Below are 18341 nucleotides of genomic sequence, written 5' to 3' on the forward strand. Positions count from 1 at the left end.
ACAGCCAATCCACACTGGACATGCCCCATCTCGTCTTATCTTGGTAGCTATGCAGTGTTGGGCATGGTCAGTATTTGGATGGGAGACCACCTGGGAAAACCAGGTGCAGTAGGAAATTTTATACTGCCATAACATTCTTTTCTATTACATTTTACATTTAATTTTTTCAACTTATCAATGAATTTACTTGTGTTAAGATGTAAAAGCGGTCTAAATTTAATGCTTTTGAGCACCTACAGCCAAACCACAGTGGACATGCCCAATCTCGTCTGATCTTGGAAGCTATGCAGTGTTGGGCCTGGTTAGTACTTGGATGGGAGACCACCTGGGAATACCAGGAGCTGTAGGAAATTTTATACTGCCATAACATTCTTTTCTATTACATTTTACATTTAATTTTTTCAACTTATCAATAAATTTACTTGAGTTAAGAAGTAAAAGAGGTCTAAAGTTAATGTTTTTGAGCACCTACAGCCAAACCACACTGGACATGCCCAATCTCGTCTGATCTTGGAAGCTATGCAGTGTTGGACCTGTTTAGTACTTGGATAGGAGACCACCTAGGAATCCCAGGTGCTGTAGGTAATTTTATACTGCCATAACATTCTTTTCTATTACATTTTACATTTAATTTTTCAACTTATCATTGAATTTACTTGAGTTAAAAAGTAAAAGAGGTCTAAAGTTATTACTTTTGAGCACCTACAGCCAATCCACACTGGACATGCCCCATCTCGTCTTATCTTGGTAGCTATGCAGTGTTGGGCATGGTCAGTATTTGGATGGGAGACCACCTGGGAAAACCAGGTGCAGTAGGAAATTTTATACTGCCATAACATTCTTTTCTATTACATTTTACATTTAATTTTTTCAACTTATCAATGAATTTACTTGTGTTAAGAAGTAAAAGCGGTCTAAATTTAACGCTTTTGAGCACCTACAGCCAAACCACAGTGGACATGCCCAATCTCGTCTGATCTTGGATGCTATGCAGTGTTGGGCCTGGTTAGTACTTGGATGGGAGACCACCTGGGAATACCAGGAGCTGTAGGTAATTTTATACTGCCATAACATTCTTTTCTATTACATTTTACATTTAATTTTTTCAACTTATCAATGAATTTACTTGAGTTAAGAAGTAATAGAGGTCTAAATGTAATTCTTTTGAGCACCTACAGCCAAACCACACTGGACATGCCCAATCTCGTCCGATCTTGGAAGCTATGCAGTGTTGGGCCTCGTTTGTACTTGGATGGGAGACCACCTGGGAATACCAGGTGCTGTAGGTAATTTTAGACACTCAAAACATTCTATTCTATTACATTTTACATTTCATTTTTTCAACTTATCAATGAATTTTCTTGAGTTAAGAAGTAAAAGAGTTCTAAAGTTAATGTTTTTGGGCACCTACAGCCAAACCACACTGGACATGCCCAATCTCGTCTGATCTTGGGAGCAATGCAGTGTTGGACCTGGTTAGTACTTGGATGGGAGACCACCTAGGAATCCCAGATGCTGTAGGTAATTTTATACTGCAATAACAGTCTTTTCTATTACATTTTACATTTAATTTTTTCAACTTATCAATGAATTTACTTGAGTTAAGAAGTAAAAGAGGTCTAAAGTTAAGGCTTTTAGCACCTACAGGCAAACCACACTGGACATGCCCAATCTCGTCTGATCTTGGAAGCTATGCAGTGTTGGGCCTGGTTAGTACTTGGATGGGAGACCACCTGGGAATACCAGGTGCTGTAGGTAATTTTATATAGCCATAACATTCTTTTCTATTACATTTTACATTACATTTTTTCAACTTAGCAATGAATTTACTTGAGTTAAGAAGTAAAAGAGGTCTAAAGTTAATATTTTTCAGCACCTATAGCCAAACCACACTGGACATGGCCAATGTCGTTTGATCTTGGAAGCTATGCAGTGTTGGGCATGGTCAGTACTTGGATGGGAGACCACCTGGGAATACCAGGTGCTGTAGGTAATTTTATACTGCCATAACATTCTTTTCTATTACATTTTACATTTAATTTTTTCAACTTATCAATGAATTTACTTGAGTTAAGAAGTAATAGAGGTCTAAAGTTAATGTTTTTGACCACCTACAGCCAATCCACACTGGACATGCCCAATCTCGTCTTATCTTGGAAGCTATGCAGTGTTGGGCGTGGTCCGTACTTGGACGGGAGACCAGCTGGGAAAACCAGGTGCAGTAGGTAATTTTATACTGCCATAGCATTCTTTTCTATTACATTTTACATTTAATTTTTTCAACTTATCAATGAATTTACTTGAGTTAAGAAGTAATACAGGTCTAAAGTTAATGTTTTTGAGCACCTACAGCCAAACCACACTGGACATGCCCAATCTCGTCTGATCTTGGAAGCTATGCAGTGTTGGGACTGGTTTCTACTTGGATGGGAGACTACCTAGGAATCCCAGGTTCTGTAGGTAATTTTATACTGCCATAAGATTCTTTTCTATTACATTTTACATTTAATTTTTTCAACTTATCAATGAATTTACTTGAGTAAAGAAGTAAAAGAGGTCTAAAGTTAATGTTTTTGAGCACCTACAGCCAAACCACACTGGACATGCCCAATCTCATCTGATCTTAGAAACTATGCAGTGTTGGGCCTGGTTAGTACTTGGATGGGAGACCACCTAGGAATCCCAGGTGCTGTAGGTAATTTTATACTGCCATAACAGTCTATTACATTTTACATTTAATTTTTTCAACTTATCAATGAATTTCCTTGAGTTAAGAAGTAATAGAGGTCTAAAGTTAATATTTTTCAGCACCTATAGCCAAACCACAATGGACATGGCCAATGTCGTCTGATTTTGGAAGCTATGCAGTGTTGGGCATGGTTAGTACTTGGATGGGAATCCACCTGGGAATACCAAGTGCTGTAGGTAATTTTATACTGCCATAACATTCTTTTCTATTACATTTTACATTTTATTTTTTTCCACTTATCATTGAATTTACTTGAGTTAAGAAGTAATAAAGGTCTAAAGTTAATATTTTTGAGAAACTACAGCCAAACCACACTGGACATGTCCAATCTCATCGGATCTTGGAAGCTATGCAGTGTAGGGCCTGGTTAGTACTTGGATGGGAGACCACCTAGGAATACCAGGTGCTATAGGTAATTTTATACTGACATAACAGTCTTTTCTATTTCATTTTACATTTAATTTTTTCAAATTATCAATGAATTTACTTGAGTAAAGAAGTAAAAGACGTTAAAAGTTAATATTTTTGAGCACCTACAGCCAAACCACACTGGACATGCCCAATCTCATCTGATCTTGGAAGCTAGGCAGTGTTGGGACTGGTTAGTACTTGGATGGGAGACTACCTAGGAATCCCAGGTGCTGTAGGTAATTTTATACTGCCATAACCGTCTTTTCTATTACATTTTACATTTAATTTTTTCAACTTATCAATGAATTTACTTGAGTTAAGAAGTAATAGAGGTCTAAAGTTAATGTTTTTGAGCACTTACAGCCAAACCACACTGGACATGCCCAATCTCATCTGATCTTGGAAGCTATGCAGTGTTGGGCCTGGTTAGTACTTGGATGGGAGACCACCTGGGAATACTAGGTGCTGTAAGTAATTTTATGCAGCCATAACATTCTTTTCTATTACATTTTAAATTTAATTTTTTCAACTTATCAATGAATTTACTTGAGTTAAGAAGTAATAGAGGTCTAAAGTTAATGTTTTTGAGCATCTACAGCCAAACCACACTGGACATGCCCAATCTCGTCTGATCTTGGAAGCTATGCAGTGTTGGGCCTGGTTAGTACTTGAGATGGGAGACCACCTGGGAATACCAGGAGCTGTAGGTAATTTTATACTGCCATAACATTCTTTTCTATTACATTTTACATTTAATTTTTCAAATTATCATTGAATTTACTTGAGTTAAAAAGTAAAAGAGGTCTAAAGTTATTACTTTTGAGCACCTACAGCCAATCCACACTGGACATGCCCCATCTCGTCTTATCTTGGTAGCTATGCAGTGTTGGGCATGGTCAGTATTTGGATGGGAGACCACCTGGGAAAACCAGGTGCAGTAGGAAATTTTATACTGCCATAACATTCTTTTCTATTACATTTTACATTTAATTTTTTCAACTTATCAATGAATTTACTTGTGTTAAGATGTAAAAGCGGTCTAAATTTAATGCTTTTGAGCACCTACAGCCAAACCACAGTGGACATGCCCAATCTCGTCTGATCTTGGAAGCTATGCAGTGTTGGGCCTGGTTAGTACTTGGATGGGAGACCACCTGGGAATACCAGGAGCTGTAGGAAATTTTATACTGCCATAACATTCTTTTCTATTACATTTTACATTTAATTTTTTCAACTTATCAATAAATTTACTTGAGTTAAGAAGTAAAAGAGGTCTAAAGTTAATGTTTTTGAGCACCTACAGCCAAACCACACTGGACATGCCCAATCTCGTCTGATCTTGGAAGCTATGCAGTGTTGGACCTGTTTAGTACTTGGATAGGAGACCACCTAGGAATCCCAGGTGCTGTAGGTAATTTTATACTGCCATAACATTCTTTTCTATTACATTTTACATTTAATTTTTCAACTTATCATTGAATTTACTTGAGTTAAAAAGTAAAAGAGGTCTAAAGTTATTACTTTTGAGCACCTACAGCCAATCCACACTGGACATGCCCCATCTCGTCTTATCTTGGTAGCTATGCAGTGTTGGGCATGGTCAGTATTTGGATGGGAGACCACCTGGGAAAACCAGGTGCAGTAGGAAATTTTATACTGCCATAACATTCTTTTCTATTACATTTTACATTTAATTTTTTCAACTTATCAATGAATTTACTTGTGTTAAGAAGTAAAAGCGGTCTAAATTTAACGCTTTTGAGCACCTACAGCCAAACCACAGTGGACATGCCCAATCTCGTCTGATCTTGGATGCTATGCAGTGTTGGGCCTGGTTAGTACTTGGATGGGAGACCACCTGGGAATACCAGGAGCTGTAGGTAATTTTATACTGCCATAACATTCTTTTCTATTACATTTTACATTTAATTTTTTCAACTTATCAATGAATTTACTTGAGTTAAGAAGTAATAGAGGTCTAAATGTAATTCTTTTGAGCACCTACAGCCAAACCACACTGGACATGCCCAATCTCGTCCGATCTTGGAAGCTATGCAGTGTTGGGCCTCGTTTGTACTTGGATGGGAGACCACCTGGGAATACCAGGTGCTGTAGGTAATTTTAGACACTCAAAACATTCTATTCTATTACATTTTACATTTCATTTTTTCAACTTATCAATGAATTTTCTGGAGTTAAGAAGTAAAAGAGTTCTAAAGTTAATGTTTTTGGGCACCTACAGCCAAACCACACTGGACATGCCCAATCTCGTCTGATCTTGGGAGCAATGCAGTGTTGGACCTGGTTAGTACTTGGATGGGAGACCACCTAGGAATCCCAGATGCTGTAGGTAATTTTATACTGCAATAACAGTCTTTTCTATTACATTTTACATTTAATTTTTTCAACTTATCAATGAATTTACTTGAGTTAAGAAGTAAAAGAGGTCTAAAGTTAAGGCTTTTAGCACCTACAGGCAAACCACACTGGACATGCCCAATCTCATCTGATCTTGGAAGCTATGCAGTGTTGGGCCTGGTTAGTACTTGGATGGGAGACCACCTGGGAATACCAGGTGCTGTAGGTAATTTTATATAGCCATAACATTCTTTTCTATTACATTTTACATTACATTTTTTCAACTTAGCAATGAATTTACTTGAGTTAAGAAGTAAAAGAGGTCTAAAGTTAATATTTTTCAGCACCTATAGCCAAACCACACTGGACATGGCCAATGTCGTTTGATCTTGGAAGCTATGCAGTGTTGGGCATGGTCAGTACTTGGATGGGAGACCACCTGGGAATACCAGGTGCTGTAGGTAATTTTATACTGCCATAACATTCTTTTCTATTACATTTTACATTTAATTTTTTCAACTTATCAATGAATTTACTTGAGTTAAGAAGTAATAGAGGTCTAAAGTTAATGTTTTTGACCACCTACAGCCAATCCACACTGGACATGCCCAATCTCGTCTTATCTTGGAAGCTATGCAGTGTTGGGCGTGGTCCGTACTTGGACGGGAGACCAGCTGGGAAAACCAGGTGCAGTAGGTAATTTTATACTGCCATAGCATTCTTTTCTATTACATTTTACATTTAATTTTTTCAACTTATCAATGAATTTACTTGAGTTAAGAAGTAATACAGGTCTAAAGTTAATGTTTTTGAGCACCTACAGCCAAACCACACTGGACATGCCCAATCTCGTCTGATCTTGGAAGCTATGCAGTGTTGGGACTGGTTTCTACTTGGATGGGAGACTACCTAGGAATCCCAGGTTCTGTAGGTAATTTTATACTGCCATAAGATTCTTTTCTATTACATTTTACATTTAATTTTTTCAACTTATCAATGAATTTACTTGAGTAAAGAAGTAAAAGAGGTCTAAAGTTAATGTTTTTGAGCACCTACAGCCAAACCACACTGGACATGCCCAATCTCATCTGATCTTAGAAACTATGCAGTGTTGGGCCTGGTTAGTACTTGGATGGGAGACCACCTAGGAATCAAAGGTGCTGTAGGTAATTTTATACTGCCATAACAGTCTATTACATTTTACATTTAATTTTTTCAACTTATCAATGAATTTCCTTGAGTTAAGAAGTAATAGAGGTCTAAAGTTAATTTTTTTCAGCACCTATAGCCAAACCACACTGGACATGGCCAATGTCGTCTGATCTTGGAAACTATGCAGTGTTGGGCATGGTTAGTACTTGGATGGGAATCCACCTGGGAATACCAGGTGCTGTAGGTAATTTTATACTGCCATAACATTCTTTTCTATTACATTTTACATTTATTTTTTTCCACTTATCATTGAATTTACTTGAGTTAAGAAGTAATAGAGGTCTAAAGTTAATATTTTTGAGAAACTACAGCCAAACCACACTGGACATGTCCAATCTCATCGGATCTCGGAAGCTATGCAGTGTAGGGCCTGGTTAGTACTTGGATGGGAGACCACCTAGGAATACCAGGTGCTATAGGTAATTTTATACTGCCATAACAGTCTTTTCTATTTCATTTTACATTTAATTTTTTCAAATTATCAATGAATTTACTTGAGTAAAGAAGTAAAAGACGTTAAAAGTTAATATTTTTGAGCACCTACAGCCAAACCACACTGGACATGCCCAATCTCATCTGATCTTTGAAGCTATGCAGTGTTGGGACTGGTTTGTACTTGGATGGGAGACTACCTAGGAATCCCAGGTTCTGTAGGTAATTTTATACTTCCATAACATTCTTTTCTATTACATTTTACATTTCATTTTTCAACTTATCATTGAATTTACTTGAGTTAAGAAGTAAAAGAGGTCTAAAGTTAATGTTTTTGAGCACCTACTGCCAAACCACACTGGACATGCCCAATCTCATCTGAACTTGGAAGCTATGCAGTGTTGGGCCTGGTTAGTACTTAGATGGGAGACCACCAGGGATTACCAGGTACTGTAGGTAATTTTATACTGCCATAACATTCTTTTCTATTACATTTTACATTTAATTTTTTCAACTTATCAAAAAATTTACTTGAGTTAAGAAGTAATAGAGGTCTAAAGTTAATGTTTTTGAGCACCTACAGCCAAACCACACTGGACATGCCCAATCTCGTCTGATCTTGGAAGCTATGCAGTGTTGGGCCTGGTTAGTACTTGGATGGGAGACCACCTGGGAATACCAGGTGCTGTAAGTAATTTTATGCTGCCATAACATTCTTTTCTATTACATTTTACATTTAATTTTTTCAACTTATCAATGAATTTCCTTGAGTTAAGAAGTAATAGAGGTCTAAAGTTAATATTTTTCAGCACCTATAGCAAAACCACACTGGACATGGCCAATGTCGTCTGATCTTGGAAGCTATGCAGTGTTGGGCATGGTTAGTACTTGGATGGGAATCCACCTGGGAATACCAAGTGCTGTAGGTAATTTTATACTGCTATAACATTCTTTTCTATTACATTTTACATTTTATTTTTTTCCACTTATCATTGAATTTACTTGAGTTAAGAAGTAATAAAGGTCTAAAGTTAATATTTTTGAGAAACTACAGCCAAACCACACTGGACATGTCCAATCTCATCGGATCTTGGAAGCTATGCAGTGTAGGGCCTGGTTAGTACTTGGATGGGAGACCACCTAGGAATACCAGGTGCTATAGGTAATTTTATACTGACATAACAGTCTTTTCTATTTCATTTTACATTTAATTTTTTCAAATTATCAATGAATTTACTTGAGTAAAGAAGTAAAAGACGTTAAAAGTTAATATTTTTGAGCACCTACAGCCAAACCACACTGGACATGCCCAATCTCATCTGATCTTGGAAGCTAGGCAGTGTTGGGACTGGTTAGTACTTGGATGGGAGACTACCTAGGAATCCCAGGTGCTGTAGGTAATTTTATACTGCCATAACCGTCTTTTCTATTACATTTTACATTTAATTTTTTCAACTTATCAATGAATTTACTTGAGTTAAGAAGTAATAGAGGTCTAAAGTTAATGCTTTTGAGCACCTACAGCCAAACCACACTGGACATGCCCAATCTCGTCTGATCTTGGAAGCTATGCAGTGTTGGGACTGGTTTGTACTTGGATGGGAGACTACCTAGGAATCCAAGGTTCTGTAGGTCATTTTATACTTCCATAACATTCTTTTCTATTACATTTTACATTTCATTTTTCAACTTATCATTGAATTTACTTGAGTTAAGAAGTAAAAGAGGTCTAAAGTTAATGTTTTTGAGCACCTACTGCCAAACCACACTGGACATGCCCAATCTCGTCTGAACTTAGAAGCTATGCAGTGTTGGGCCTGGTTAGTACTTGGATGGGAGACCACCAGGGATTACCAGGTACTGTAGGTAATTTTATACTGCCATAACATTCTTTTCTATTACATTTTACATTTAATTTTTTCAACTTATCAATGAATTTACTTGAGTTAAGAAGTAATAGAGGTCTAAAGTTAATGTTTTTGAGCACCTACAGCCAAACCACACTGGACATGCCCAATCTTGTCTGATCTTGGAAGCTATGCAGTGTTGGGCCTGGTTAGTACTTGGATGGGAGACCACCTGGGAATACCAGGTGCTGTAAGTAATTTTATGCAGCCATAACATTCTTTTCTATTACATTTTAAATTTAATTTTTTCAACTTATCAATGAATTTACTTGAGTTAAGAAGTAATAGAGGTCTAAAGTTAATGTTTTTGAGCATCTACAGCCAAACCACACTGGACATGCCCAATCTCGTCTGATCTTGGAAGCTATGCAGTGTTGGGCCTGGTTAGTACTTGGATGGGAGACCACCTGGGAATACCAGGAGCTGTAGGTAATTTTATACTGCCATAACATTCTTTTCTATTACATTTTACATTTAATTTTTCAACTTATCATTGAATTTACTTGAGTTAAAAAGTAAAAGAGGTCTAAAGTTATTACTTTTGAGCACCTACAGCCAATCCACACTGGACATGCCCCATCTCGTCTTATCTTGGTAGCTATGCAGTGTTGGGCATGGTCAGTATTTGGATGGGAGACCACCTGGGAAAACCAGGTGCAGTAGGAAATTTTATACTGCCATAACATTCTTTTCTATTACATTTTACATTTAATTTTTTCAACTTATCAATGAATTTACTTGTGTTAAGAAGTAAAAGCGGTCTAAATTTAACGCTTTTGAGCACCTACATCCAAACCACAGTGGACATGCCCAATCTCATCTGATCTTGGAAGCTATGCAGTGTTGGGCCTGGTTAGTACTTGGATGGGAGACCACCTGGGAATACCAGGAGCTGTAGGTAATTTTATACTGCCATAACATTCTTTTCTATTACATTTTACATTTAATTTTTTCAACTTATCAATGAATTTACTTGAGTTAAGAAGTAATAGAGGTCTAAATGTAATTCTTTTGAGCACCTACAGCCAAACCACACTGGACATGCCCAATCTCGTCCGATCTTGGAAGCTATGCAGTGTTGGGCCTCGTTTGTACTTGGATGGGAGACCACCTGGGAATACCAGGTGCTGTAGGTAATTTTAGACACCCAAAACATTCTATTCTATTACATTTTACATTTCATTTTTTCAACTTATCAATGAATTTTCTTGAGTTAAGAAGTAAAAGAGGTCTAAAGTTAATGTTTTTGGGCACCTACAGCCAAACCACACTGGACATGCCCAATCTCGTCTGATCTTGGAAGCTATGCAGTGTTGGACCTGGTTAGTACTTGGATGGGAGACCACCTAGGAATCCCAGATGCTGTAGGTAATTTTATACTGCAATAACAGTCTTTTCTATTACATTTTACATTTAATTTTTTCAACTTATCAATGAATTTACTTGAGTTAAGAAGTAAAAGAGGTCTAAAGTTAAGGCTTTTAGCACCTACAGGCAAACCACACTGGACATGCCCAATCTCATCTGATCTTGGAAGCTATGCAGTGTTGGGCCTGGTTAGTACTTGGATGGGAGACCACCTGGGAATACCAGGTGCTGTAGGTAATTTTATATAGCCATAACATTCTTTTCTATTACATTTTACATTACATTTTTTCAACTTAGCAATGAATTTACTTGAGTTAAGAAGTAAAAGAGGTCTAAAGTTAATATTTTTCAGCACCTATAGCCAAACCACACTGGACATGGCCAATGTCGTTTGATCTTGGAAGCTATGCAGTGTTGGGCATGGTCAGTACTTGGATGGGAGACCACCTGGGAATACCAGGTGCTGTAGGTAATTTTATACTGCCATAACATTCTTTTCTATTACATTTTACATTTAATTTTTTCAACTTATCAATGAATTTACTTGAGTTAAGAAGTAATAGAGGTCTAAAGTTAATGTTTTTGACCACCTACAGCCAATCCACACTGGACATGCCCAATCTCGTCTGATCTTGGAAGCTATGCAGTGTTGGGACTGGTTTCTACTTGGATGGGAGACTACCTAGGAATCCCAGGTTCTGTAGGTAATTTTATACTGCCATAAGATTCTTTTCTATTACATTTTACATTTAATTTTTTCAACTTATCAATGAATTTACTTGAGTAAAGAAGTAAAAGAGGTCTAAAGTTAATGTTTTTGAGCACCTACAGCCAAACCACACTGGACATGCCCAATCTCATCTGATCTTAGAAACTATGCAGTGTTGGGCCTGGTTAGTACTTGGATGGGAGACCACCTAGGAATCAAAGGTGCTGTAGGTAATTTTATACTGCCATAACAGTCTATTACATTTTACATTTAATTTTTTCAACTTATCAATGAATTTCCTTGAGTTAAGAAGTAATAGAGGTCTAAAGTTAATATTTTTCAGCACCTATAGCCAAACCACACTGGACATGGCCAATGTCGTCTGATCTTGGAAGCTATGCAGTGTTGGGCATGGTTAGTACTTGGATGGGAATCCACCTGGGAATACCAGGTGCTGTAGGTAATTTTATACTGCCATAACATTCTTTTCTATTACATTTTACATTTTATTTTTTTCCACTTATCATTGAATTTACTTGAGTTAAGAAGTAATAGAGGTCTAAAGTTAATATTTTTGAGAAACTATAGCCAAACCACACTGGACATGTCCAATCTCATCGGATCTCGGAAGCTATGCAGTGTAGGGCCTGGTTAGTACTTGGATGGGAGACCACCTAGGAATACCAGGTGCTATAGGTAATTTTATACTCCCATAACAGTCTTTTCTATTTCATTTTACATTTAATTTTTTCAAATTATCAATGAATTTACTTGAGTAAAGAAGTAAAAGACGTTAAAAGTTAATATTTTTGAGCACCTACAGCCAAACCACACTGGACATGCCCAATCTCATCTGATCTTGGAAGCTATGCAGTGTTGGGACTGGTTTGTACTTGGATGGGAGACTACCTAGGAATCCCAGGTGCTGTAGGTAATTTTATACTGCCATAACCGTCTTTTCTATTACATTTTACATTTAATTTTTTCAACTTATCAATGAATTTACTTGAGTTAAGAAGTAATAGATGTCTAAAGTTAATGCTTTTGAGCACCTACAGCCAAACCACACTGGACATGCCCAATCTCATCTGATCTTGGAAGCTATGCAGTGTTGGGACTTGTTTGTACTTGGATGGGAGACTACCTAGGAATCCCAGGTTCTGTAGGTAATTTTATACTTCCATAACATTCTTTTCTATTACATTTTACATTTCATTTTTCAACTTATCATTGAATTTACTTGAGTTAAGAAGTAATAGAGGTCTAAAGTTAATGTTTTTGAGCACCTACAGCCAAACCACACTGGACATGCCCAATCTCGTCTGATCTTGGAAGCTATGCAGTGTTGGGCCTGGTTAGTACTTGGATGGGAGACCACCTGGGAATACCAGGTGCTGTAAGAAATTTTATGCAGCCATAACATTCTTTTCTATTACATTTTACATTTAATTTTTTCAACTTATCAATGACTTTACTTGAGTTAAGAAGTAAAAGAGGTCTAAAGTTAATGTTTTTGAGCACCTACAGCCAAACCACACTGGACATGCCCAATCTCGTCTGATCTTGGAAGCTATGCAGTGTTGGACCTGTTTAGTACTTGGATAGGAGACCACCTAGGAATCCCAGGTGCTGTAGGTAATTTTATACTGCCATAACATTCTTTTCTATTACATTTTAAATTTAATTTTTTCAACTTATCAATGAATTTACTTGAGTTAAGAAGTAATAGAGGTCTAAAGTTATTACTTTTGAGCACCTACAGCCAATCCACACTGGACGTGCCCTATCTCGTCTTATCTTGGTAGCTATGCAGTGTTGGGCATGGTCAGTATTTGGATGGGAGACCACCTGGGAAAACCAGGTGCAGTAGGAAATTTTATACTGCCATAACATTCTTTTCTATTACATTTTACATTTAATTTTTTCAACTTATCAATGAATTTACTTGTGTTAAGAAGTAAAAGCGGTCTAAATTTAACGCTTTTGAGCACCTACAGCCAAACCACAGTGGACATGCCCAATCTCGTCTGATATTGGAAGCTATGCAGTGTTGGGCCTGGTTAGTACTTGGATGGGAGACCACCTGGGAATACCAGGAGCTGTAGGTAATTTTATACTGCCATAACATTCTTTTCTATTACATTTTACATTTAATTTATTCAACTTATCAAGGAATTTACTTGAGTTAAGAAGTAATAGAGGTCTAAATGTAATTCTTTTGAGCACCTACAGCCAAACCACACTGGACATGCCCAATCTCGTCCGATCTTGGAAGCTATGCAGTGTTGGGCCTCGTTTGTACTTGGATGGGAGACCACCTGGGAATACCAGGTGCTGTAGGTAATTTTAGACACCCAAAACATTCTATTCTATTACATTTTACATTTCATTTTTTCAACTTATCAATGAATTTACTTGAGTTAAGAAGTAAAAGAGGTCTAAAGTTAATGTTTTTGGGCACCTACAGCCAAACCACACTGGACATGCCCAATCCCATCTGATCTTGGAAGCTATGCAGTGTTGGACCTGGTTAGTACTTGGATGGGAGACCACCTAGGAATCCCAGGTGCTGTAGGTAATTTTATACTGCCATAACATTCTTTTCTATTACATTTTACATTTAATTTTTTCAACTTATCAATGAATTTACTTGAGTTAAGAAGTAATAGAGGTCTAAAGTTAATGTTTTTGACCACCTACAGCCAATCCACACTGGACATGCCCAATCTCGTCTTATCTTGGAAGCTATGCAGTGTTGGGCGTGGTCCGTACTTGGATGGGAGACCACCTGCGAAAACCAGGTGCAGTAGGTAATTTTATACTGCCATAGCATTCTTTTCTATTACATTTTACATTTAATTTTTTCAACTTATCAATGAATTTACTTGAGTTAAGAAGTAATACAGGTCTAAAGTTAATGTTTTTGAGCACCCACAGCCAAACCACACTGGACATGCCCAATCTCGTCTGATCTTGGAAGCTATGCAGTGTTGGGACTGGTTTCTACTTGGATGGGAGACTACCTAGGAATCCCAGGTTCTGTAGGTAATTTTAAACTGCCATAAGATTCTTTTCTATTACATTTTACATTTAATTTTTTCAACTTATCAATGAATTTACTTGAGTAAAGAAGTAAAAGAGGTCTAAAGTTAACGTTTTTGAGCACCTACAGCCAAACCACACTGGACATGCCCAATCTCATCTGATCTTGGAAGCTATGCAGTGTTGGGCTTGGTTAGTACTTGGATGGGAGACCACCTAGGAATCCCAGGTGCTGTAGGTAATTTTATACTGCCATAACAGTCTATTACATTTTACATTTAATTTTTTCAACTTATCAATGAATTTCCTTGAGTTAAGAAGTAATAGAGGTCTAAAGTTAATATTTTTCAGCACCTATAGCCAAACCACACTGGACATGGCCAATGTCGTCTGATCTTGGAAGCTATGCAGTGTTGGGACTTGTTTGTACTTGGATGGGAGACTACCTAGGAATCCCAGGTTCTGTAGGTAATTTTATACTTCCATAACATTCTTTTCTATTACATTTTACATTTCATTTTTCAACTTATCATTGAATTTACTTGAGTTAAGAAGTAATAGAGGTCTAAAGTTAATGTTTTTGAGCACCTACAGCCAAACCACACTGGACATGCCCAATCTCGTCTGATCTTGGAAGCTATGCAGTGTTGGGCCTGGTTAGTACTTGGATGGGAGACCACCTGGGAATACCAGGTGCTGTAAGTAATTTTATGCAGCCATAACATTCTTTTCTATTACATTTTACATTTAATTTTTTCAACTTATCAATGAATTTACTTGAGTTAAGAAGTAAAAGAGGTCTAAAGTTAATGTTTTTGAGCACCTACAGCCAAACCACACTGGACATGCCCAATCTCGTCTGATCTTGGAAGCTATGCAGTGTTGGACCTGTTTAGTACTTGGATAGGAGACCACCTAGGAATCCCAGGTGCTGTAGGTAATTTTATACTGCCATAACATTCTTTTCTATTACATTTTAAATTTAATTTTTTCAACTTATCAATGAATTTACTTGAGTTAAGAAGTAATAGAGGTCTAAAGTTATTACTTTTGAGCACCTACAGCCAATCCACACTGGACGTGCCCTATCTCGTCTTATCTTGGTAGCTATGCAGTGTTGGGCATGGTCAGTATTTGGATGGGAGACCACCTGGGAAAACCAGGTGCAGTAGGAAATTTTATACTGCCATAACATTCTTTTCTATTACATTTTACATTTAATTTTTTCAACTTATCAAGGAATTTACTTGAGTTAAGAAGTAATAGAGGTCTAAATGTAATTCTTTTGAGCACCTACAGCCAAACCACACTGGACATGCCCAATCTCGTCCGATCTTGGAAGCTATGCAGTGTTGGGCCTCGTTTGTACTTGGATGGGAGACCACCTGGGAATACCAGGTGCTGTAGGTAATTTTAGACACCCAAAACATTCTATTCTATTACATTTTACATTTCATTTTTTCAACTTATCAATGAATTTACTTGAGTTAAGAAGTAAAAGAGGTCTAAAGTTAATGTTTTTGGGCACCTACAGCCAAACCACACTGGACATGCCCAATCCCATCTGATCTTGGAAGCTATGCAGTTTTGGACCTGGTTAGTACTTGGATGGGAGACCACCTAGGAATCCCAGGTGCTGTAGGTAATTTTATACTGCCATAACATTCTTTTCTATTACATTTTACATTTAATTTTTTCAACTTATCAATGAATTTACTTGAGTTAAGAAGTAATAGAGGTCTAAAGTTAATGTTTTTGACCACCTACAGCCAATCCACACTGGACATGCCCAATCTCGTCTTATCTTGGAAGCTATGCAGTGTTGGGCGTGGTCCGTACTTGGATGGGAGACCACCTGCGAAAACCAGGTGCAGTAGGTAATTTTATACAGCCATAGCATTCTTTTCTATTACATTTTACATTTAATTTTTTCAACTTATCAATGAATTTACTTGAGTTAAGAAGTAATACAGGTCTAAAGTTAATGTTTTTGAGCACCCACAGCCAAACCACACTGGACATGCCCAATCTCGTCTGATCTTGGAAGCTATGCAGTGTTGGGACTGGTTTCTACTTGGATGGGAGACTACCTAGGAATCCCAGGTTCTGTAGGTAATTTTATACTGCCATAAGATTCTTTTCTATTACATTTTACATTTAATTTTTTCAACTTATCAATGAATTTACTTGAGTAAAGAAGTAAAAGAGGACTAAAGTTAACGTTTTTGAGCACCTACAGCCAAACCACACTGGACATGCCCAATCTCATCTGATCTTGGAAGCTATGCAGTGTTGGGCCTGGTTAGTACTTGGATGGGAGACCACCTAGGAATCCCAGGTGCTGTAGGTAATTTTATACTGCCATAACAGTCTATTACATTTTACATTTAATTTTTTCAACTTATCAATGAATTTCCTTGAGTTAAGAAGTAATAGAGGTCTAAAGTTAATATTTTTCAGCACCTATAGCCAAACCACACTGGACATGGCCAATGTCGTCTGATCTTGGAAGCTATGCAGTGTTGGGACTTGTTTGTACTTGGATGGGAGACTACCTAGGAATCCCAGGTTCTGTAGGTAATTTTATACTTCCATAACATTCTTTTCTATTACATTTTACATTTCATTTTTCAACTTATCATTGAATTTACTTGAGTTAAGAAGTAATAGAGGTCTAAAGTTAATGTTTTTGAGCACCTACAGCCAAACCACACTGGACATGCCCAATCTCGTCTGATCTTGGAAGCTATGCAGTGTTGGGCCTGGTTAGTACTTGGATGGGAGACCACCTGGGAATACCAGGTGCTGTAAGTAATTTTATGCAGCCATAACATTCTTTTCTATTACATTTTACATTTAATTTTTTCAACTTATCAATGAATTTACTTGAGTTAAGAAGTAAAAGAGGTCTAAAGTTAATGTTTTTGAGCACCTACAGCCAAACCACACTGGACATGCCCAATCTCGTCTGATCTTGGAAGCTATGCAGTGTTGGACCTGTTTAGTACTTGGATAGGAGACCACCTAGGAATCCCAGGTGCTGTAGGTAATTTTATACTGCCATAACATTCTTTTCTATTACATTTTAAATTTAATTTTTTCAACTTATCAATGAATTTACTTGAGTTAAGAAGTAATAGAGGTCTAAAGTTATTACTTTTGAGCACCTACAGCCAATCCACACTGGACGTGCCCTATCTCGTCTTATCTTGGTAGCTATGCAGTGTTGGGCATGGTCAGTATTTGGATGGGAGACCACCTGGGAAAACCAGGTGCAGTAGGAAATTGTATACTGCCATAACATTCTTTTCTATTACATTTTACAATAATTTTTTCAACTTATCAATGAATTTACTTGTGTTAAGAAGTAAAAGCGGTCTAAATTTAACGCTTTTGAGCACCTACAGCCAAACCACAGTGGACATGCCCAATCTCGTCTGATATTGGAAGCTATGCAGTGTTGGGCCTGGTTAGTACTTGGATGGGAGACCACCTGGGAATACCAGGAGCTGTAGGTAATTTTATACTGCCATAACATTCTTTTCTATTACATTTTACATTTAATTTTTTCAACTTATCAAGGAATTTACTTGAGTTAAGAAGTAATAGAGGTCTAAATGTAATTCTTTTGAGCACCTACAGCCAAACCACACTGGACATGCCCAATCTCGTCCGATCTTGGAAGCTATGCAGTGTTGGGCCTCGTTTGTACTTGGATGGGAGACCACCTGGGAATACCAGGTGCTGTAGGTAATTTTAGACACCCAAAACATTCTATTCTATTACATTTTACATTTCATTTTTTCAACTTATCAATGAATTTACTTGAGTTAAGAAGTAAAAGAGGTCTAAAGTTAATGTTTTTGGGCACCTACAGCCAAACCACACTGGACATGCCCAATCCCATCTGATCTTGGAAGCTATGCAGTGTTGGACCTGGTTAGTACTTGGATGGGAGACCACCTAGGAATCCCAGGTGCTGTAGGTAATTTTATACTGCCATAACATTCTTTTCTATTACATTTTACATTTAATTTTTTCAACTTATCAATGAATTTACTTGAGTTAAGAAGTAATAGAGGTCTAAAGTTAATGTTTTTGACCACCTACAGCCAATCCACACTGGACATGCCCAATCTCGTCTTATCTTGGA

General features: G+C 37.3%; 1 non-coding gene and 59 pseudogenes across 1 annotated transcript; all 60 read left to right on the top strand.

Moving 5' to 3' along the window:
- The first annotated feature begins 231 nt into the window (after positions 1 to 231).
- On the top strand, positions 232 to 350 carry LOC148486855 (5S ribosomal RNA; annotated as a pseudogene).
- A 116-nt stretch (positions 351 to 466) lies between these two features.
- Positions 467 to 585, top strand: LOC148486856 (5S ribosomal RNA; annotated as a pseudogene).
- Positions 586 to 935: 350 nt separating this feature from the next.
- On the top strand, positions 936 to 1054 carry LOC148486857 (5S ribosomal RNA; annotated as a pseudogene).
- A 116-nt stretch (positions 1055 to 1170) lies between these two features.
- On the top strand, positions 1171 to 1289 carry LOC148486858 (5S ribosomal RNA; annotated as a pseudogene).
- Positions 1290 to 1405: 116 nt separating this feature from the next.
- Positions 1406 to 1524, top strand: LOC148486859 (5S ribosomal RNA; annotated as a pseudogene).
- A 115-nt stretch (positions 1525 to 1639) lies between these two features.
- Positions 1640 to 1758, top strand: LOC148486860 (5S ribosomal RNA; annotated as a pseudogene).
- A 116-nt stretch (positions 1759 to 1874) lies between these two features.
- Positions 1875 to 1993, top strand: LOC148486861 (5S ribosomal RNA; annotated as a pseudogene).
- Positions 1994 to 2344: 351 nt separating this feature from the next.
- LOC148486862 (5S ribosomal RNA) lies at positions 2345 to 2463 on the top strand (annotated as a pseudogene).
- Positions 2464 to 2579: 116 nt separating this feature from the next.
- Positions 2580 to 2698, top strand: LOC148486863 (5S ribosomal RNA; annotated as a pseudogene).
- A 347-nt stretch (positions 2699 to 3045) lies between these two features.
- On the top strand, positions 3046 to 3164 carry LOC148486864 (5S ribosomal RNA; annotated as a pseudogene).
- Positions 3165 to 3280: 116 nt separating this feature from the next.
- LOC148486865 (5S ribosomal RNA) lies at positions 3281 to 3399 on the top strand (annotated as a pseudogene).
- A 116-nt stretch (positions 3400 to 3515) lies between these two features.
- On the top strand, positions 3516 to 3634 carry LOC148486866 (5S ribosomal RNA). The gene has a single exon (XR_015871139.1). It is a non-coding gene; the product is annotated as a 5S ribosomal RNA (ribosomal RNA).
- Positions 3635 to 3750: 116 nt separating this feature from the next.
- Positions 3751 to 3870, top strand: LOC148486867 (5S ribosomal RNA; annotated as a pseudogene).
- A 350-nt stretch (positions 3871 to 4220) lies between these two features.
- LOC148486868 (5S ribosomal RNA) lies at positions 4221 to 4339 on the top strand (annotated as a pseudogene).
- A 116-nt stretch (positions 4340 to 4455) lies between these two features.
- On the top strand, positions 4456 to 4574 carry LOC148486869 (5S ribosomal RNA; annotated as a pseudogene).
- Positions 4575 to 4924: 350 nt separating this feature from the next.
- Positions 4925 to 5043, top strand: LOC148486870 (5S ribosomal RNA; annotated as a pseudogene).
- A 116-nt stretch (positions 5044 to 5159) lies between these two features.
- Positions 5160 to 5278, top strand: LOC148486871 (5S ribosomal RNA; annotated as a pseudogene).
- Positions 5279 to 5394: 116 nt separating this feature from the next.
- LOC148486872 (5S ribosomal RNA) lies at positions 5395 to 5513 on the top strand (annotated as a pseudogene).
- A 115-nt stretch (positions 5514 to 5628) lies between these two features.
- LOC148486873 (5S ribosomal RNA) lies at positions 5629 to 5747 on the top strand (annotated as a pseudogene).
- A 116-nt stretch (positions 5748 to 5863) lies between these two features.
- On the top strand, positions 5864 to 5982 carry LOC148486874 (5S ribosomal RNA; annotated as a pseudogene).
- Positions 5983 to 6333: 351 nt separating this feature from the next.
- Positions 6334 to 6452, top strand: LOC148486875 (5S ribosomal RNA; annotated as a pseudogene).
- A 116-nt stretch (positions 6453 to 6568) lies between these two features.
- LOC148486876 (5S ribosomal RNA) lies at positions 6569 to 6687 on the top strand (annotated as a pseudogene).
- Positions 6688 to 6798: 111 nt separating this feature from the next.
- Positions 6799 to 6917, top strand: LOC148486877 (5S ribosomal RNA; annotated as a pseudogene).
- Positions 6918 to 7033: 116 nt separating this feature from the next.
- On the top strand, positions 7034 to 7152 carry LOC148486878 (5S ribosomal RNA; annotated as a pseudogene).
- Positions 7153 to 7268: 116 nt separating this feature from the next.
- LOC148486879 (5S ribosomal RNA) lies at positions 7269 to 7387 on the top strand (annotated as a pseudogene).
- A 115-nt stretch (positions 7388 to 7502) lies between these two features.
- Positions 7503 to 7621, top strand: LOC148486880 (5S ribosomal RNA; annotated as a pseudogene).
- Positions 7622 to 7737: 116 nt separating this feature from the next.
- Positions 7738 to 7856, top strand: LOC148486881 (5S ribosomal RNA; annotated as a pseudogene).
- A 116-nt stretch (positions 7857 to 7972) lies between these two features.
- LOC148486882 (5S ribosomal RNA) lies at positions 7973 to 8091 on the top strand (annotated as a pseudogene).
- A 117-nt stretch (positions 8092 to 8208) lies between these two features.
- On the top strand, positions 8209 to 8327 carry LOC148486883 (5S ribosomal RNA; annotated as a pseudogene).
- A 116-nt stretch (positions 8328 to 8443) lies between these two features.
- Positions 8444 to 8562, top strand: LOC148486884 (5S ribosomal RNA; annotated as a pseudogene).
- A 116-nt stretch (positions 8563 to 8678) lies between these two features.
- Positions 8679 to 8797, top strand: LOC148486885 (5S ribosomal RNA; annotated as a pseudogene).
- Positions 8798 to 8912: 115 nt separating this feature from the next.
- LOC148486886 (5S ribosomal RNA) lies at positions 8913 to 9031 on the top strand (annotated as a pseudogene).
- A 116-nt stretch (positions 9032 to 9147) lies between these two features.
- LOC148486887 (5S ribosomal RNA) lies at positions 9148 to 9266 on the top strand (annotated as a pseudogene).
- Positions 9267 to 9382: 116 nt separating this feature from the next.
- LOC148486888 (5S ribosomal RNA) lies at positions 9383 to 9501 on the top strand (annotated as a pseudogene).
- Positions 9502 to 9851: 350 nt separating this feature from the next.
- Positions 9852 to 9970, top strand: LOC148486889 (5S ribosomal RNA; annotated as a pseudogene).
- A 116-nt stretch (positions 9971 to 10086) lies between these two features.
- On the top strand, positions 10087 to 10205 carry LOC148486890 (5S ribosomal RNA; annotated as a pseudogene).
- A 116-nt stretch (positions 10206 to 10321) lies between these two features.
- LOC148486891 (5S ribosomal RNA) lies at positions 10322 to 10440 on the top strand (annotated as a pseudogene).
- A 115-nt stretch (positions 10441 to 10555) lies between these two features.
- LOC148486892 (5S ribosomal RNA) lies at positions 10556 to 10674 on the top strand (annotated as a pseudogene).
- A 116-nt stretch (positions 10675 to 10790) lies between these two features.
- On the top strand, positions 10791 to 10909 carry LOC148486893 (5S ribosomal RNA; annotated as a pseudogene).
- Positions 10910 to 11260: 351 nt separating this feature from the next.
- LOC148486894 (5S ribosomal RNA) lies at positions 11261 to 11379 on the top strand (annotated as a pseudogene).
- Positions 11380 to 11490: 111 nt separating this feature from the next.
- Positions 11491 to 11609, top strand: LOC148486895 (5S ribosomal RNA; annotated as a pseudogene).
- A 117-nt stretch (positions 11610 to 11726) lies between these two features.
- LOC148486896 (5S ribosomal RNA) lies at positions 11727 to 11845 on the top strand (annotated as a pseudogene).
- A 116-nt stretch (positions 11846 to 11961) lies between these two features.
- LOC148486897 (5S ribosomal RNA) lies at positions 11962 to 12080 on the top strand (annotated as a pseudogene).
- Positions 12081 to 12196: 116 nt separating this feature from the next.
- Positions 12197 to 12315, top strand: LOC148486898 (5S ribosomal RNA; annotated as a pseudogene).
- A 115-nt stretch (positions 12316 to 12430) lies between these two features.
- On the top strand, positions 12431 to 12549 carry LOC148486899 (5S ribosomal RNA; annotated as a pseudogene).
- Positions 12550 to 12665: 116 nt separating this feature from the next.
- On the top strand, positions 12666 to 12784 carry LOC148486900 (5S ribosomal RNA; annotated as a pseudogene).
- A 351-nt stretch (positions 12785 to 13135) lies between these two features.
- LOC148486901 (5S ribosomal RNA) lies at positions 13136 to 13254 on the top strand (annotated as a pseudogene).
- Positions 13255 to 13370: 116 nt separating this feature from the next.
- LOC148486902 (5S ribosomal RNA) lies at positions 13371 to 13489 on the top strand (annotated as a pseudogene).
- A 116-nt stretch (positions 13490 to 13605) lies between these two features.
- On the top strand, positions 13606 to 13724 carry LOC148486903 (5S ribosomal RNA; annotated as a pseudogene).
- Positions 13725 to 14310: 586 nt separating this feature from the next.
- Positions 14311 to 14429, top strand: LOC148486904 (5S ribosomal RNA; annotated as a pseudogene).
- A 345-nt stretch (positions 14430 to 14774) lies between these two features.
- Positions 14775 to 14893, top strand: LOC148486905 (5S ribosomal RNA; annotated as a pseudogene).
- Positions 14894 to 15009: 116 nt separating this feature from the next.
- LOC148486906 (5S ribosomal RNA) lies at positions 15010 to 15128 on the top strand (annotated as a pseudogene).
- Positions 15129 to 15479: 351 nt separating this feature from the next.
- On the top strand, positions 15480 to 15598 carry LOC148486907 (5S ribosomal RNA; annotated as a pseudogene).
- Positions 15599 to 15714: 116 nt separating this feature from the next.
- On the top strand, positions 15715 to 15833 carry LOC148486908 (5S ribosomal RNA; annotated as a pseudogene).
- A 586-nt stretch (positions 15834 to 16419) lies between these two features.
- On the top strand, positions 16420 to 16538 carry LOC148486909 (5S ribosomal RNA; annotated as a pseudogene).
- A 345-nt stretch (positions 16539 to 16883) lies between these two features.
- LOC148486910 (5S ribosomal RNA) lies at positions 16884 to 17002 on the top strand (annotated as a pseudogene).
- A 116-nt stretch (positions 17003 to 17118) lies between these two features.
- On the top strand, positions 17119 to 17237 carry LOC148486911 (5S ribosomal RNA; annotated as a pseudogene).
- A 350-nt stretch (positions 17238 to 17587) lies between these two features.
- Positions 17588 to 17706, top strand: LOC148486912 (5S ribosomal RNA; annotated as a pseudogene).
- A 116-nt stretch (positions 17707 to 17822) lies between these two features.
- On the top strand, positions 17823 to 17941 carry LOC148486913 (5S ribosomal RNA; annotated as a pseudogene).
- A 116-nt stretch (positions 17942 to 18057) lies between these two features.
- LOC148486914 (5S ribosomal RNA) lies at positions 18058 to 18176 on the top strand (annotated as a pseudogene).
- The last annotated feature ends 165 nt before the right edge of the window (positions 18177 to 18341 follow it).

This window comes from Taudactylus pleione, unplaced genomic scaffold (genome assembly GCF_031769625.1).
Source record: "Taudactylus pleione unplaced genomic scaffold, aTauple2 ptg000550l, whole genome shotgun sequence".
NCBI classification, from domain to species: domain Eukaryota; kingdom Metazoa; phylum Chordata; class Amphibia; order Anura; family Myobatrachidae; genus Taudactylus; species Taudactylus pleione.